At 32.6% G+C, this 19,235-nt stretch overlaps 3 non-coding genes across 3 annotated transcripts in view; 1 reads left to right on the forward strand and 2 right to left on the reverse strand.

The window, feature by feature from the left end:
- LOC117681912 (5S ribosomal RNA) overlaps positions 1-54 on the reverse strand; it is a 119-nt gene extending 65 nt beyond the window's left edge. The window contains exon 1 of the ribosomal RNA XR_004596501.1: positions 1-54. This exon is cut by the window's left edge and continues 65 nt beyond it. This is a non-coding gene — a ribosomal RNA (5S ribosomal RNA).
- A 427-nt stretch (positions 55-481) lies between these two features.
- Positions 482-674, forward strand: LOC117681927 (U2 spliceosomal RNA). Its single transcript, XR_004596511.2, has one exon. It is a non-coding gene; the product is annotated as a U2 spliceosomal RNA (small nuclear RNA).
- A 346-nt stretch (positions 675-1,020) lies between these two features.
- LOC117681913 (5S ribosomal RNA) lies at positions 1,021-1,139 on the reverse strand. The gene has a single exon (XR_004596502.1). It is a non-coding gene; the product is annotated as a 5S ribosomal RNA (ribosomal RNA).
- Positions 1,140-19,235: the final 18,096 nt, after the last annotated feature.

Raw genomic sequence — 19,235 nt, forward strand, 5'->3', positions numbered from 1 at the left:
TAACTTCGGTGATCGGACGAGAACCGGTGCTTTCAACGTGATATGGCCGTAGACAACAACTAGGAGTTAGAAACAAGTAAAATAGATATTAGTGATTTCAGGACAGGAAGTTGGTAAGTATTAGTTCAAAACATTGATTGACGGTGATTGGACGTGTGTATGAGTTTTAATCAGTCAAAGTCAAGGTAACTTAACGATTGTATATACCGCGAGTACTCACTCTGCGCGCAAAACGTAGGTAATACGTATTTACAACTTTGCTACATTAAAGCATCATAGCGATTGATAATTCACCCCTTTGTTATTTTTAAGTTTACAATAATTTTGCAAATACCCTAAACAACTTATATCTATTCGAAAAAAAATCGTACAATCACCCTGACTCGCTCGTTGATGCGAATTTAACAAAACAGAGAGTAAAACACTACTTTATTTGAAAATGATTTTATTTCAAAAACAGGTCCCATGCCCGCGAATGGGCATCGCTTCTCGGCCTTTTGGCTAAGATGAAAGTGTAGTATCTGTTCTTATCAGCTTAATATCTGATACGTTCCCTACATGGGAACTACGATATTAAACTGATTTTTGGTCAGAGGCGAGATGTCAGGGGCTTGCTCCGCTCTCGCCACGGGTTGGCCTGGTATTGCAGTACCTCCAGGAACGGCCCACTTTATAACAAAATATTAGCAGCTTCCACCCCCCCCCCCCCCCACTCGCTCCCGCCTCTCCCCCTCTCTCTCTCTCTTTCAATCTTTCTATCTGTGCGCATTTTATATTTTAATATTCGTTTAAATTGGATGAATGAATGTATGTTATAGTATATGTACGTGTATTTATATGTGTGTGTAATTGTGTATTCATGATTATGTTTTGAATCATTTCGGATGATACCTTGTTTGTTAAATTATTGAAAAGTGAATCCTGCAGCATATTGGACTCTTTGTCGTGCTCTGAACGATAAAAAAAATAAAATGTTACTGTCAAGAAAGATGAAAAGTGGGAGAAAGAGAGGGGGGAAAAAGTCTACGACACCTGGTATTCCCAGGCGGTCACCCATCCAAGTACTAACCAAGCTCTACGTTGCTTAACTTCGGTGATCGGACGAGAACCGGTGCTTTCAACGTGATATGGCCGTAGACAACAACTAGGAGTTAGAAACAAGTAAAATAGATATTAGTGATTTCAGGACAGGAAGTTGGTAAGTATTAGTTCAAAACATTGATTGACGGTGATTGGACGTGTGTATGAGTTTTAATCAGTCAAAGTCAAGGTAACTTAACGATTGTATATACCGCGAGTACTCACTCTGCGCGCAAAACGTAGGTAATACGTATTTACAACTTTGCTACATTAAAGCATCATAGCGATTGATAATTCACCCCTTTGTTATTTTTAAGTTTACAATAATTTTGCAAATACCCTAAACAACTTATATCTATTCGGAAAAAAATCGTACAATCACCCTGACTCGCTCATTGATGCGAATTTAACAAAACAGAGAGTAAAACACTACTTTATTTGAAAATGATTTTATTTCAAAAACAGGTCCCATGCCCGCGTATGGGCATCGCTTCTCGTTTTTTTCCCAAGCTAAAATACATTGGGTAGAAGCTTTTAAATTATAATAAAATATCTAAAATGAATATCTAAAAATGTTTCATTTCCCCTATATCTTTATTTAGAATAAAAAATTTGGCACTAAACTTTGTCTTATTTGGTGTTAGATCCATAATGACGCCTTAATCGATCAATTTGAAATATCTTTCCCGGTGGGCATACATTATAACTTTAGGCCACACCAATTTGATTTCTTTGTCGCCACTTCTATGAATATTCTAAGAATAAAAGTTACAGAATATAATACGTTTATAACATAATATGAAACATATTATTGCAGCATTAAAGAAATACCACCAATAGTCTATGTATCTTGCTTTTATTCTTATTATGCTTAATTTTTTTATTCAAGAAATAAACTCAATGTCTACCATAGTTATACTAGTATAACCTAGGTTGGGGCAATTTAGGCTTTACAATCAAGCGAATCCAACCCAGGTTATACGATATTGAGTAATACGACATTAAGTTTATTCCTTATAATTTTATTTTCTGTAATTTTCTGTACAAATTTAGTGTGTTTTACCTTTAAAAATGATATTAATCTGTTCAAAATTTAAACGTTACGTCAAGCGGATTAGTACGTTCTTGATGTTGGTGCATTGTGACGTGTCTTGTGACATGCAAACCAGGTTATACAAATTCAACTAAATTTTTCTCTCCAATCAAATGCCGTGTCACAACCAGAATTGATATATTCTTCAGTATATTTTCAGTTGCATGTCACTATGTTGTTTTCATATTCATTCATATCCAATTTCACGTTGGTGTGGTTCTCTTTTACGGTTCTAAAACATTCCCAGCGGGGGTGGGATTCTAAGATATAATTCGTATTGATTATTGGTTAATTAAATATGTGCGAATTTTCCAAGAGTTTTGGATCTGACCTCCTTTCTAAACCCGTAATGCAATGCACCGTATATATACTAGTATCATGTAAGCGGTAACAACATATTCGCTTGGGTGTTTTATTTTGAACCGAGGAACATATAGGTACTTGTGGATATGACTGTGCGCCGTCTTTTCCCCGCAATTAAAAAAATATTATATGTATACAATTAAAACGAATGTGAATAAAAATGCCAAGGAGTTGTTATTTTCTGTAACTATTGGTTTGATGCGTTAATTTAATATGTTATGGTTAGTGACAATTTAAGAAATGAAAACAGTATTTTTTCAATTAAGGAGAAAAAGATGTGGAGGTGGGTGGCGCACGGTTCTGTCAAGAAGTACCCTTGGAACATGTAAATGAAACATAAATAACATTTAATGTAAAAAGATGGTAGTATATAGAAGCCGTGTGAAATGCCTATTCATGAATATTCGCTTCTGTTGTTGAGCTAAACGTGTATTTAACTTCAGATTTTGTAAAGTTTGGTACAAAAGTTATGTCATGTCTCGCGCAAGAATATAAAAACTAAACACAATTTAATCAATGTACAAGAAGCCATTTTATTTTTGATATTATGGTTAGTCAGAAAAATCACCAGAGTCTGTTTGGCAGGCGTACGCATCATTAATGTTTGAAATGAATTGTTTATTAGCACTAACCGAGTAATTGCACTGATGGCGAGAGTACACAAGATAGCAAATGACGCAACAGATGTGGGCGCAACATCCGACAGTGCTGGCGCCAGATTTACACTGACAGTACCAACCACACACACTGTTGGTAGTGTACTTTACCCACAGGTTATAAGTGGTACTGTTACAATGTCTAGATTGAAATCTTGTATGAATTAATCCAGATTCAATTTGAGACACGTCTATGTGGTACTGGTCGTTTTCAGTGTGCTCTATGACGTAGGAATTTGCTTGTCGGACTTGATAGACACCAAATGTTAACTCTCTCAGTCACTTCATCCTCACTAAGGACAAGGAAATCAACAAACAACATCATTGGCATCAATTCTTTTCCATGGTTTGGAATTAGCTCTAAATGCTTGTTTGTGTCTTGTACTCAATTGTTTCAGAGCATTTGCGTTTTCTCAAGATATTACCAACATTTTAAAATCAAGACTAAGATCACCATTGTCGCTGCCAGCCAAGTGACAAATGTAATTAATTACATTTCAATTACTTTAGTTTTATTTTTAAAATCTTGAGAACAAATGCATGTAAAAATAGCATAAAGATACACAAGGCTTTATGTACGGTAATGCTTTTAAAGGTTGAAGTTCAATTTAATGAGCATTTAAAGATTTTCTCTATTGTGATTTTTATTCTCGTAAATATTTTTATTCACTAAGTACAACTTTGGGCAGAACAGCCCATCTGTGTATACAAAAATAATGACTACAATTCATAATAAATGTAATGCAATATTTAGACTTCCTTAAGGTCAAGATCTAGTAAATGATTCCAGACTGTCTTTTTGGTGCTAGAACCATTATGACGTCATAATTGAGTGATGCATCTTTTCCCGTATTTCACGGTTTTAAAGGAATTATATAGAAAATAAAACAATATTTTGCCATTCTATATTTAATCACGGGAAAAGTAATCCAGTTTCTTTATTCAATTTGACAAGAGCTTGTCTTATTCCGTTTTTGGAGAGACTGTAGGCATTCTAGATATATTTCATTAGTCAAAAATGGAAAAAACTCCGAGATTTAAGACTTTTATCTTTCAAAGAAAATCGTTATCTAAAACATGATTTTTCATTGTTACTACCAAAAATTTAAGCCCCGGTACACCGTATGAAACAAAGATATTGTTATGAAACATCATTAAAAATATTTATATCCTGAATTTCGTAAACCGGTAGGCACCTTTTATTTACTAGATATTGACCTTAAGTCTAAAAAAGGACAGTTCTTGGATATGAGAGGGTTTCACACCTTATATTAGCAAAATTAGACCTTTACCTATTGCCAGGGGGAGTGTGTCATGCTGTATAAACATACCGGTATTAAACATTATGAGACATTTAATTATTGTATAAACAAAAGCCATTACCAAACAGGTATACAAACTAAACATAATTGTACAATTTTTAAATTTTAAACTTGGAAAAAAGTAATTAAAATGTTATTGAAAAGTAATTGAAAATACGTTATATTTTTGGAATGCATTTAAATACATCCAATTACTTGTAATTGAAAACAGACTCAATTACAAATTACTTCCAATTACTTTGAAAAAAGTAATTAATTATGCTCAATTACAAATACTTTTTTCAATTACCCCATCCCTGGTCGCTGGTATTATGTGGCGGTCTGTATGTACTAATCATGATGCACACAATACGCACAAAATCTCCAATGTAAGGAATTTGACTGTTAAGAGCTACATTGTTAAGATAGAGCCATTTCGTTATCCCTCCGTAAGCTGCCTTATCAACCCACAAAATGTTGGTCATATCTTGACGTATTGGCTTCTTTCGTTGTATGTTGTTTTTCTGGTTTTAGGTAGAAATGAAGGCATTTCTATTGAATAGTCAGACACATTCTTGAAAGAATCGCACTGAATTCCTTAAACCTCTGTCAAAGATCAAAACATCTTGTTCTTTTAAAAAAAACCAGGAAATTGCCGGCATTAATTTTTCACAATATGAGGTAGAATAGAGGAGTCAGAATAGAGCGAACTTTGGCAAAGAATGGACCTAACACATTTACGTAACGATGTATCCATCTGTTGCTGTAATGATGAAAGGCTTGTTCAAGGGTATGTTTTTATGCATTGAGTATGTAAGGCGTTGGAACTTGTAAGACGAACTTTCCTGTATGTAAATATATGTCCCATCTAAAACCAGTATACCATTGTTGGATATTGGATCGGTAAAGAGTTGTTTAGAAAGGTATGTAATGTGGTGGTCAACGATGCTTTCCCGAGAAGTGTGATTGAAGCCTAGATATAAAAAAAATCTTTTATGATTGCAACACGCGCGGTTCTTACAATTTCAGCCATCTGACGTCTGCTACGCATGTCACAGAGTGTAGCAAGAATTCCATTTGACAGATCTGGCCCCGGAGCCATAAAACTTAGACAAGCCCGGGACCATAAAACTAAGACAAGCTCACTTTTAATCTAAGTCTCACTTTTACAAAAGGAATATATAGCAGAAAAGTTAGACTGAGATCAAAAGTGAGCTTGTTTAAGTTTTATGACCCCGGGGCCTGATTTCAGTTTAAACAGAAGTATGCCAATCGCAGTTTGTGTTTCGAAGCGAGGTTACATGTATATTTGATCTCAAATAAAAAAAACCAAACTGTTCTTTGAAATTTCTATCAAAGTGTTATAGTCTTCATTATGTAAATTTTCAATATCAAGATTGAAATTTGACAAATTATGTGCATACTGCTCTTGTTTTCATTGCATTTGAGGTGAGGATAGAGTTTTCTTCCTGTAAGAGGACACATCAATATCTTGATTGGGATTCATGTTTTTTTCCTAAGAAGTGTTCTGGACAACATATACATCCTACCGGCACATGCAAATCAAACAAAACAAAGGAATCAACTTTGACTTCCGTTGGAAATCCACTAAGGTTTGTCTTAAAGCTAAACAAAGCACACTTATTATGTGATTTTTCCTACAGAGCAAAATAAAAAAAAAAGGAATTGACACTGAATTAGTAGTAGTTTTTGGTCTGAATTTTAGCTCTTTAATTTAGTGGTTCTGTGTGACACTTTATGTCTGCACAAATTGCAAATTTGACTGTTTTTGTCGATATTTTCGCCTCTGTCTTGTGAAATCATAACAAGGCCTTTACTTACTGGACGCTTTTATTTTCCCCTTTACTTGCTTTTTTACATACACAACAGCCGTATCGAGTCGACGGAACCCATTGTTTACTCGATTTTACGTGTAATACATGTATAAATATAAGCCGCCCATTCGAAACATATTCTTGTTACATATACTTTTTAAAACACAGGTGTTTTCTCTTTATTTTTATTTATTGTAAATATCAATATTTAATAAAATTTATCGTGTTAAAGAAACTGCATTAATTTGTAAGAATGCATTGTTAAATGATTAAATATAGTGTAAAAAAGTTTCGCACTGAAGAGGATTCGAACCGTCGATGATAATATCTCAATGTGTAATCCCATCGCTTTACCCACTACGCTTCATCAAATCATGGTTATTACGGGCCGCCGGAAGGCGGTCCGTTATTTGATATACATTTAAATATTGTTACTGCGTTTCTGCAGGATAGTTCTTTTTTAATAGAATTAATATTATGCTTATTTTTATGAATTAAAAGTAAACTTGCATGTAGAAATATGTTTAATGACTTTTTAAAAAATCACATATTTTTTGTTTTACTCGTAAATGAAAAATAGGTCATACTTAGTAGATTGTCGTGTTTGGCGCGATTTATCGAGACTATAATCTATTCGGAAAATCTCGGAGTTCTTCATTTTTTTCAAAATCGGTATACGGGTCATACTAAAGACCTGAATGTCATTAAGTTTTATATAAATGATATATTTGAATTTCTAAAATGACTTTGTGTGTATTATTACATTTCATGTAAAATGTGGTGAAAAATATCATGAAATGACATCCATATCAATTATTTACGCGAAAATATGACAGAAATGAAAATTTGAATTGACTGAAAAATTTGAACTAATCCATTTCTATTTTATAATGTGGTCCCTTGAAATCATATAAACTAATACATTACGTTTTCAATCAATACAATGCAACAAAAAAAAACCACCCAAAATGGTTTGAAATACATAATCTCCAAGAGAAAAATGATGAGTTGAACTTTGTATTAGAGTAATGTACAAATCAATGGGTTATCCATTACTTCATACTATGGCAATGAGTATACAATTACCGTTAGAAATGCTTACAGTTACGAACTCGATTCTTTATGATAATAGTAAAATGTTAAACTTCAAAACAAGTTGCAGAAAGTATATTAAAATTTACCATAAAAATTAGTACAACCAACTTTTATTTTCTTCTGTGGTGTGTTTTTATGTAAACAATCAATGATTCATACAAAAGTTATATTTTTTGCGGCCCATTTTACGCTTGCGTCAAGATGATTTCTTGTATTATATTTATATCAGAATGAATAGTTACTGTTTCTGTAAATGAACGTAGAAATGTTTAGAGAAAGAGTAAAAATTTGTACAGAAAAAATTTATGAATGATTATTTTTTACATAGAGTGGGTCTTGTCTTCATGTTTTTGGCTTTTGAAAATCAAAGTTTTTTTGTTTAACCATTTCAGTTCAGTAATAGAAAAATGGAGAGTTGATCCAATGATTTCCTAAAAAAATATTTTTTTATTTATTTTGTGTGTATTTAGTCTGTTTGTTGGTACATGGACATTTCAAATAAAAATGTAGGAAACGTTTTTAATATACAATATAAATTGATGCCTCATATGATAAACATTGAAGCTTTTAAAATGAAAATTGGATTAATTTTATATCTTATGACATTTTTATAACAAAACATCAACTGTCGCTGTAAGGGCATTCTTCTTGCTTTATTCACCCATCTTCTTTAAAGATATATTTGAAAAAAGGCCGGGATACGTACTGCCAAGGAGTGTAGCATGTCCTGTACACTAGTACATTTGAAATCACGTACTTGATTCACTGTCTGACTTTCATTAGGCTACAGAACTGATTAAACATAGAAATTAATATCAGCGTAAAATTCCGGTATGTATACTTTAAGAGCAAGTTTTATACTTTGACTTATTGTTCCTGAAAGTTGTGAACTTTTAAAATATAACAAAATTTGATGCACACGAGAAATCGCTCGCGTCTATATTTTGATAACGCCTCAAAATTTTCAAATTACAGTTTTTCAATTTTAAATTAATAATTCACCTGCTCATTCCGATATTTTTTGCCTAGAATTTGAAGAAAAAGAAATCAAACTGGTGTGGCCTTAAGGAAAGTATGAAGAAAATAAGTTACCAGGAGAAAACGTATCCTGGAGAAAACATAGTACCTCAGAGGCGGATCCAGCAATATGGAAAAGGAGGTGTGAGGGTTCCAATCGACGAAATGCAATACGTGTAAATTTGGTGTCTGTCAAAAAGCAATAACTTTTTAAACGTGTCTAGTGCGTGCTCTCTTGAGATTGTTTGAAATGGAATGCCCCCCCCCCCCCTCCGTCACGGCATCCTGCACTCATCTGAATAAATTAATATTAAATTGCAGTGTATTTAAAATTAGATGTCATTGTTTGGGTATACCCCCCCCCCCCTGCCCCCCCCCCCCTCCGTCACGGCATCCTGCACTCATCTGAATAAATTAATATTAAATTGCAGTGTATTTAAAATTAGATGTCATTGTTTGGGTATATCCCCCCCCCCCCCCCCCCGCCACAAACATCCTGCACTTATCTGAATAAATAAATATTATAGCGAGCGATGCGAGTTCTAAGAACCAGTGTGCGCGGGAAAAAGATCGAGCTAAACCTACAATTCATTCAACAAGATTTTTTGCCTACGTCCCATAATGCTCTCTAATGTTTTCACCCGTGGTGCTATGCCAAAAATTGCCGATTTTTAACTCGTAATTTACGGTGTCTTAAAGTTTGAAAACACGTTTTGAGTACCGCATATTCTTTGGCGAGACTCAAAAGCTTTGTTACATGCTTCCATATCTTTAGTATTGAGTAAACAAAGATGAACAAACTCATGGATGACGTCACAGTACTCTCGCGCTATATTTCCCACGATAAATTTAGAGAGGGATCAAACATCTGTAATGAGTGTACTTGAGTTCACTATTTCAGTATAGACTGTAATACCTGCCTCATTGACGTATGATTTGTTTTTTATTTTTTTTAATATAGAGATTGTATAAATATACACTAGCAAGAGCCATACTTTATTGTCATATCGATCAATTTTTAAGTTAAGTGTGCATGCATGTACAATAAGTTTATGAGTAGGGAGGAAATAAACAATAGGACATTTTGAACTAAATAAAAAGGACTAAAATGAAAAAAATAAACAGTTAAAAGAATTATGTAGATATTGCGTATAGTCAGACCATTTAATTTAAAACTAAGTGGGAAATTACACACCTATAAACAGGGACCGGGCTCTCAAAAACATATTATTACAGTGTATTTAAAATTTAGATGTCATTGATTGGTTATCCCCCCCTCCCCATTTCTTCAATTTTGTTTTCTATTTTTATTTACAAACAAGACTTTGACCCGTGCGTGCACGGGTTGACATTGCATATGATAATGTATCGGACATCTATTAAATAGATACATCAACACACCCTATTGTTGACATTTACAGAGAGAACCAAGATTTAAGCCTACAATAATGCTACTGTATATACTTCATTACACTCTGCTTAGTTAGAATAATCTAACTGTGTCTCGGGACTGCGGGCCTTTGCCACAGTTAAAATACCCGTAATGTAGCAAAATATTTCAGAATCCATCCAAAACGATTTTGGAGAAAATTAACTAAGCTGCATTGAAAATGAAAGTGAAATTATTCATAACAAACCATTTTGATGCTGTTAATACCTTTCATCTAAAAATTGAATTCATATTAATGAAAAATCAACACTTCTTCACCAACTTTTTTACTCGCTTCAATTTACACACCATGTTGATATTCGGAACTCTCGGGATTTTTATATTAAATGCACTGAGTTAGAGTTATCTCCTGCATTTCCTTTGATAAACATAATATATGACAAATGTTCAATAAAAATTTACATGTACTTAGTATTTGTAATTATATCGTTTCTGAGTTTATCCATGCAAATGTGATATTGTGGAAACATAAACTAAAGAGCCTCCCGTGATTTAGCTTGAATGTAATGCACATGCGCAAGATTGTAAAATCCAAAAAATCCAGATGATTTTCGAATATATTAAAGAATTTTCGTTGATTATGAATTAGTGAAGCTTGATTGAGAAAAAATAAAAACAAATTGGTAATCTTCAAGTTACAATGATGTTTAAAATGTATAAAACAAAAGACAGTACTCTTCCGATATCTCGATATTTAAGCCCAAAATTCGAGTCTATTATTTTAATATAAATAGTAGTATAGATTGGTCTTTAGATTCAAAATTGTATGACTAGCTCCACCCCTTTTTGAAAACGACATTTCTTTCCACAGCTAGTACATATTAACATATTTGTAAACATGAAACAGTGGAGATATTGGAAAGATTTAGTGGCGTGTAATATATTTACCGATATAATTTAAAAAGAGTATATAATAATCTCATTAATATTAGTTTTGGTCATGAATAAGGCACGTCTGTATGTATGTAATATAGCTAAATTAATTGTATTCATACATTTCAGCATGCTATTAGTATAACCCTTCACCTCTCACCCCCAACTTGCATGCCTTGTGTAGAGTGGATTTGCAGAACATTGGATTGTTGTTAATTATGTAATTAACCGGAATACCTGCATGGCTTTTATATGGATCCGAAGCATTTATAAATTTTACTTATAGGTGTATACTGCTGTAACAGCATTTACGTGAAACTCTCTCTCTCTCTCTCTCTCTCTCTCTCTCTCTGTTGATGCCACCATGAACTCTCGATCTGTTAATGCCACCGTGAATTATCCCCCCCCCCCCGAAACAGGCTACGTAGCTAGATACCGAGAGTGTCCGAGCTGATTTGGAAGGGGTTGCCTGAAGCAGATGAGCTGCAATTATGTGCATAAACCATATATAATTTTGGAAGGTTTCAGGCACAGATTATAAATTTTTGGTTTAAAAAAGTCCCGGAGCACAGCTTTGTAAATATATACACGTTCTATATATATATATATATTCCATATCAACTAAAACAATGCCATGAGTTTCTCCAATTCTCTACAAGAGCCTATAAAGCAGAATCCCCTTACCGTGTGTAACTAAGCATGACTTAAAATGTGCTTAAAGCTGAACACCGCTCGTAATAGGCACCGTCACACAGATACCTGGTATATAAACCCTTCGATTCCGATACACCCGATTGCACACCTGAAACTCGTGGTCGACGTGTAGTATTCCTTTCGTGGTCTTTCGATTTTATGCATTTATTTCTTATTCTATGTGCATACTCTGTTTGTAAATAATGCATTGACCAAAATATTTGATGTTAGTATTCTCCTGGCTTTAAAAAAGTGCGTAACATTTGATAATTTCATCGCGACCGAATAACACAGCGAGGCGAGATGTACGTCCACACAGGTGAGACCTCTACAGCAAAGTACTTTGAACTGTTTAGAGGTCTGTGCCTTATATAGGGGTTGTAGGGACAGCAGTGATGAAAGAGAAATATGGCGGAGAGTGCCTATTTACGAGCGGTGTTCAGCTTTAATCTACAAAGTATTACATTAATTTTCGATATCGGTCAGCGTTGTTATGACCGTGATCGATTTATCTTAAATTCCACAGGCGCCCACCTCTTATAAGGCGAATACCATATTGATCTGCAAAAAAGTAAGATAATCATATGCCGAAAGGAAGATAGCAGGAACTTAAATTTTCATTTTTGGAATATCCTCGCATCATTGCGAATTTTTTTTAAATTCTTTAAATCCTACTGTTTTTGTGTTGTTTGTCCTCTATGCAAACTGCATGTTAGGCGAGGATTAACATTTCCTTTAGCACTGCCTCCTAGCTTCTATTGATCAGCAATCAATCTTTACATGTACTCAATTAAAAGGGAAATGTATTCCGACCTACATATTTAGAACCATTTGAACATGACCTTGGACTTCAGTAGGACGTTGAGCTCAAGCTATTTTTTGCATAAAAGCAAGTTAAAAAATATGCACCGATTGCGTAGACTTAGCTTAAAAGCAAGACAAATCTTACAATGAAAATTTAAAAGACAGGCCTACGTCACATTGCTGTTTAACACAACTACTTTTAAACATTCACGCACACGACTGATGGTATAAGGTAGCTAACTCGCATTAATTACTCAAGCCTGACCAGATTAACTGTACTGTTTGTAATTCAACCAAGTGTGTCTCAGTTCAGTTTATTTTCACTCTACAACCATAAACGGATACAAGAGGTACATTAACAAAAGGAATAATTTTACACAATTATATACTAACAGTTCTTTTCAATTTACTCTCTTTATTGACCAATCAAGAGCCATCAACAATAAATATTTCAGTTTATTTTGAAAAATGATTAAAAAGTGAAAACATTAAGGTCTTTTAGACATTCAAATATATTAATTTACATCCTTCCATCCATTCATCCGACACCAACGGTATAGCATAACCTTCCGACCCCCCCCCCCCCCCCCCCCCCCCCCGACTTCGTCTCGGTGAGCTCAAAACTCTATCACATATTTCACCAACATAAAAACATAAAATCCCTTGTAACAATTGCAATTTGCATATAAAGGCTCTCAAAAAGCATATACCTTAAATTGCATATACCGTATATATTGCTTTTTTGTTTCAGAAAGAAATTTTTTTTATTAGATATGTACATTTAATTAAGATATATTTTTATACATCCAATTCCAACTGCTTTCAATACACACATGTACATTAATTTATTTCTTTAGTTTACAATTAATGATGATTTACACATATTTTGTTTATATTTACAATGATACATACATACAGTTTGTTTCTATTAAATACATAATATGATACTTGCACATGGTTTGTTGACATATACACATACAATACACACACAGTTTGTTTACATATAATACACACACACAGTTTGTTACATATAATACACACACACTCAGTTTGTTTACATATAATACCCACACAGTTTGTGTACATATAATACACACACACAGTTTGTTTACATATAATAATACATACACAATGTTTACATCAGATATTGTATTTTCTTCACTTTACCTGTGATGTGTTCAGCCACAAAGAGGTTGTCTCTGGTGTCCACACATAAACCCCAAGGAAACTCTAAATGACAGTTGTCAATATAGCGGAGGAACTGTCCGTCCTGATCCAGGATGTGGATACGGTGGTTGTCAAGGTCTGCTGTCAGGATCCGACCCTGGCTGTCTGTTGTGATGCCGCATGGACTAAATGACCCTTTGGTAGTAGAGGAATGACCAGTGTAGGTAAACCGGAGTTTCCCGGCCTGATTGACCACCACTACTGCACAGTCTGACACACAGATATCTAGGTTCCTGTTCTCACTGATGTATATCATGTCACCAGATGAATAGAGAGGATGTCCTTTGTCATCGTACTGAATACTTTGTTTCTCTGTGGAGCCAGAGTAACACACAACTTGTGTTTGTTTATATGTATATTTTTCATGATCCACATTTTTTTTTAAAATCAAGATCATTGAAACAATTATTAGACATGTTGAATGTGGTCATTATTTTTAATATTTTAATCCATTTCTCTTTTTCATCGATTTCTGAAACTTGTTATCTCATTTATATTAATTACAGATTTAAAAAAATGTCAGTTTCATTCCTATTAATTTTCTAATGTACTGAAATTCCATTTACTACAAGTTTCCAGCTTCGCTGTTGTATAAGATTAGAATCCATTTTAAAGGCCAAAACAGATTTAAGTTGAATTGTATATGAGTCAAAATCAGCAAGCATTGAGCATATTGTGAAAAATATGGAAAGTGACATAAAAAAAATAATGATAAAAACACATATAAAGATAATCAGAATGAAGATTGTATTAAGAATATTTGGGTAATTTTTTTTATTCGTGCTGTTACTATGGAAACCACGTGCTTTTAGACTGACTGATTTGTACTTCATTTTAACATTAAAAATTTTTGTATATACAAATACAATATTATGTTAAATCATCTTAAAACTCTATCAATATTTTTTTATACTACAAAACACTTTGCTGTAACTTAAACATCATTAAGAATTTACATTTACTTCATCCTTTGATATTTATACCTGTTTTATCTTGTTAATTTTGCATGCAAACACCAGTCAATTCAGTGCACTTTTATAAAAGTCTACAACCATATCAAGGTTAATTAACACCACATATTTATATTATGACATTTGTTCTAGAAAAATCAATTAAAAAATCTTTCGGCAAGTCACCCGTATATAAATAAATACCGATTTTATACACTTGGAAACGTGCAAGTTTTACTCTAATTACCTCCCTTTGATATGACTCTCTTACGAAAGGAGGTAAAAACGGTATTTTGTTTACATCCAATATTTCTACGGAGCTGAAGTGAGACGACTATGGATTTTAGTTTCTGGATTATAGAAGTGTTAATTTAGTTCATTATCATGGTAAGTGACAACTTTTACTGGTTTCTTATTTTCTACTAGCAAACATTTCTTTAACGGGAGAAATAGTGGATGCTGTAGATCTTTGTGAAAATTCGGATTAACTGTCAATGCACACAACATTATAAATAAAAGTTTAAACATGACAAAGAAAATTTATACGTGATTGCTTAGTGTATATAGTTTTGTGCATCAAGGACAATAACAAACTTTTAATGAAAAATGTATTAACGCACATGTATAGACTATGGTAGCTACATGTATTTCGGTACGTGTAGTATACAAGTACATGTTTAAATGTATCTTGTGTGAATAATTGATCAGTCTTCTTATTATTCTATATGTTGATAATTAATGATGTATTCACATAAAATCAACTATTTGTACCATATTGCTTGAAAAAGTCAAGAAATCAAGACCTACATGTATATTTAATGAATTATAACAGTAAAATACTTTACTGTATGAGTTTTCAAGACAGTTTAAGTAAATAAGGGATGGAAAGGTGTATTAGTTGTAACGGGTTCTTTGTTTTATTACAGATAACTTAATGGGTTGTAAACAGAAAATGTGTCACATGCAAGCCAAGTTAATCAACTTAAATGAGGATGGACACTAAAATCTACCATGTCTACACAAAAATCAAAAATTCACACCAGACAGATCAGAGACAATGCTTGAAATATTTAAATTTTGCAAAAGAAGAGGGTGAAAGTGCAATTGCAAAAAAACAGACTAACAAATTAAAACTAAAGTTGAGAAGGGATGATTTTCTTTAGCAGAATTTCTTTCATCCTTGAAGATAAACAGCTATATATGTTAGCCACTTTGTTCCACAGAAAAGAAGAGCTGGCTTTCAACTAAAACTGAAAATCTTATCAAATAGAATTCAAAATTATATATAATTATATATAGGGATATTTGGTTTAAATACAATGGTACAAACAAGTATTTTCTAAACTATTTCAAAGCAAATGTGTGCCTGACTTATACTCTGTCTACTTTTGAAAATAAGATGTGTTCATATGTCAATGCTGATTAATAATGAATTATTACCACTTGATCATTTGAGTTGTTGAATTATTTTCAGTGAAAATTATTACAATTAATGATTGTAAAAATTAAAGTTGATTTTTATTTGTGTTTACTTTACATTGTTAAATAAAGAATAAAATCCATGTTAGATAGAGCATTCAGCAAGTTCTGCAGTAAAAGCAGTAATACAGGTTTATGTCAAGCTATTTGAACTGCCCTGATCACATTGACAAAACCAAGACTAAATAGGAAATAAATTCTCAAGCATATGAATATAAGCCAACAATTCACATATTGATATTAATGCTACTGTACTATCTATATCAGCTGACTGTCAAAATATTTCTCTGAATTACTTTGATTTTAATTACAAATTAAATCATCTAATTTTTTTGCAGACCAATTCAATTTTATGTAAAATAATTGAATATTAGATTTTGAAGAAAAAATATTTCCCCATCTCAATGACAAAAAGTTTAATTACTGATCGAGTAGGGAGATGGACAGAACACTTTTAAAAAGTGGCTTAGTAGATCAATTCTTTAAGTAAGCATATACATATATTGTTGATTGAATTTAACTGTTGAGACAATTTTTCTTATGTGAAATTCCTGCATGAATGGGTGCTCGGAGGGGGCAGATATGACCAATTGAACTGAAATTATTATTGTCATTTCTTTGTTATAGTTATATCCAAATATGATTCGGGCTGATATCACTGAAAGAAAGAAACTATTGGTGACTGTGCTCAACTACAAAATTTTTATGATAATCAGATGAACATCTAAATTGGATATTACGCCTTCTGAGGAATTATGATGGACTTCCACCCCCCCCCCCCCCACAATAATCTTATTGGTGTTTGATTTTATCAGAACAACTTGAAATCTCTTAGACACGTTAGAGTAAACTGGAGATTCAGTATTACATATATAGATGAAGAGCATATCTTTCTTCTATAAGCTGAGGTCATTTTAAACAAGTATTCCTTTTAAAGGAATGATCGGCAATAATGATATATTGATAGCAAGAAGCAATCAACATGATCAGTTTGATTTAAAACAATTTAAAAAGTATTGTATTTTAAAAAAAAAATAGAATATTTTGAATCTGTACACCAGAATTTCATCATTATAAACCGTCAACAAATTTAATTTTGAAATAAATTTGGGGAAAGCCGTTCGTAAACTCTTTGTCTGGTTTAATATTTTTAACGTAATTATTAAATGTTAACGTATCTTCTTCTTAAGAATACTGAGTAGGGCTCTAAAAGAGCATTAACACGTATACATAGAAAGAGTTGTATTGCAATAATTTAATGCGACTGAAAAACATTGAATACCATCATAACTTGCTATTGAGGTCGCATTATAACGTAACCTTGTTTATAAATCAAGCCGTCTTCCTAGCTACTGTTATGCAACATCAATAGATCGAGGTCAGTTAATGGAGCATATTCTTATGATTGAGGTCAGTTCATCGAGGTCAACTGCATTACTGAATGAACCTTTCGATCGAAATTCTTACGCGTGAGACAAAATGTGCATTCTTGAATTAACAGGTCGAACTGTATTTTATGTATGTTTGCATCTCTTAAGGTAAATGAATTGAAATAAAACTGAGTAAAATGTTATATAAATACTAAACCAAACTTCAAGTTTTTATAAGAACTACTTATGCAAGCGGAATGTGTGCGCACGTGGAAGCATTTGCCGGATGCCTCATATGGACACAATAGTGATCTGCCGAAGCCGATCACAATAATTACGCGCCCTTCAGAGGGCTTTATAGGTGATAGACTTTTAGTGTAAACTGCTTCAAATACAAAGAAAAAACCTGGACTATTTTAAGCCATTTTTGTAAGAATTTGACATTTAAAGCCCTCTTTCTAAACATTGATATATGGTATCTTATTTATGTGGAAAAAAAATATCCAGAAAACTGCATTGAAATCATAAGAAATCTAAACATTCAGAAAGCTTTTATTTCAAATCACATTTCCCATACCAAAAAAAGCACTAAAAAGTTATACCTATTAGCCCTTAAAAAAGTGACAAAAAAGTCATAACTAAGTTAGCACAATTTGGAACCATCTGGCCCTGGGGCCATAAAACTTAGACGAGCTTACTTTTGATCTCAGTCTCACTTTTACAAAAGGAACATATACTGGAAAAGTGAGACTTAGATCAAAAGTGAGCTCGTCTAAGTTTTATGGCCCCGGGGCCTGATCAACTATGGTTCCAAATTAGCATCAAAAAGTGATACCTTTATTCTAACTTTTTGCTTAAGTACAAAAAAGTCATAACTAGAGTGTAACTATTGACGATTTATTTTTCCATAAAAATAAAATAGGTATAAAAAAGTTATCAAAAAGTTATAATAAAGTTATCATTAAGGTACAAAAAAGTTAAAAATAAAAGTTACAGAAAAGTTATCATTTAGGTACAGAAAAGTTATAGATGTAGGTACAGAAAAGTTATACATATAGGTACAGAAAAGTTATTATTTAGGTATAGAAAAGTTATAGATGTAGGTACAGAAAAGTTATCATTTAGGTACAGAAAAATTATACATATAGGTACAGAAAAGTTATCATTTAGGTATAGAAAAATTATAGATGTAGGTACAGAAAAGTAATCATTTAGGTACATTAAAGTTATACATATAGGTACAGAAAGGTTATACATATAGTTACAGAAAAGTTATCATTTAGGTACAGAAAAGTTATACATATACTTACAGAAAAGTTATCTTTTAGGTACAGAAAAGTCATAGATGTAGGTACAGAAAAGTTATCATTTAGATACAGAAAAGTTATACATATAGGTACAGAAAAGTTAAACATATAGTTACAGAAAAGTTATCTTTTAGGTACAGAAATGTTATAGATGTAGGTACAGAAAAGTTATACATATAGTTACAGAAAAGTTATCATTTAGGTACAGAAAAGTCACCGATGTAGGTACAGAAAAGTTTAACATATAGTTACAGAAAAGTTATCATTTAGGTACAGAAAAGTTATAGATGTAGGTACAGAAAAGTTATACATAAAGTTACAGAAAAGTTATTGTTTAGGTACAGAAAAGTTATAGATGTAGGTACAAAAAAGTTATCATTTAGGTACAGAAAAGTTACACAGAAAAATTGCAGATGTAGGCAAAAAATATATATCATAAACTTCAGATAAAAAAACCAGGTACATGTACAGGTGTTATACTGATAAAAAAAAGTCCCTAATGTTGACATTAAGAACTTTTCATCAAATTGTTTTTGCTCTTGAATAGGAATTTAAAATCCTATCTGTTCATGTGAGCAAAAGAACACAAGTCATTGTTTTTGTTAATCATTATATGTTTACTGAATTATATTTACATCTAAT

The sequence above is a fragment of the Magallana gigas genome, chromosome 4 (genome assembly GCF_963853765.1).
Source record: "Magallana gigas chromosome 4, xbMagGiga1.1, whole genome shotgun sequence".
NCBI lineage: Eukaryota > Metazoa > Mollusca > Bivalvia > Ostreida > Ostreidae > Magallana > Magallana gigas.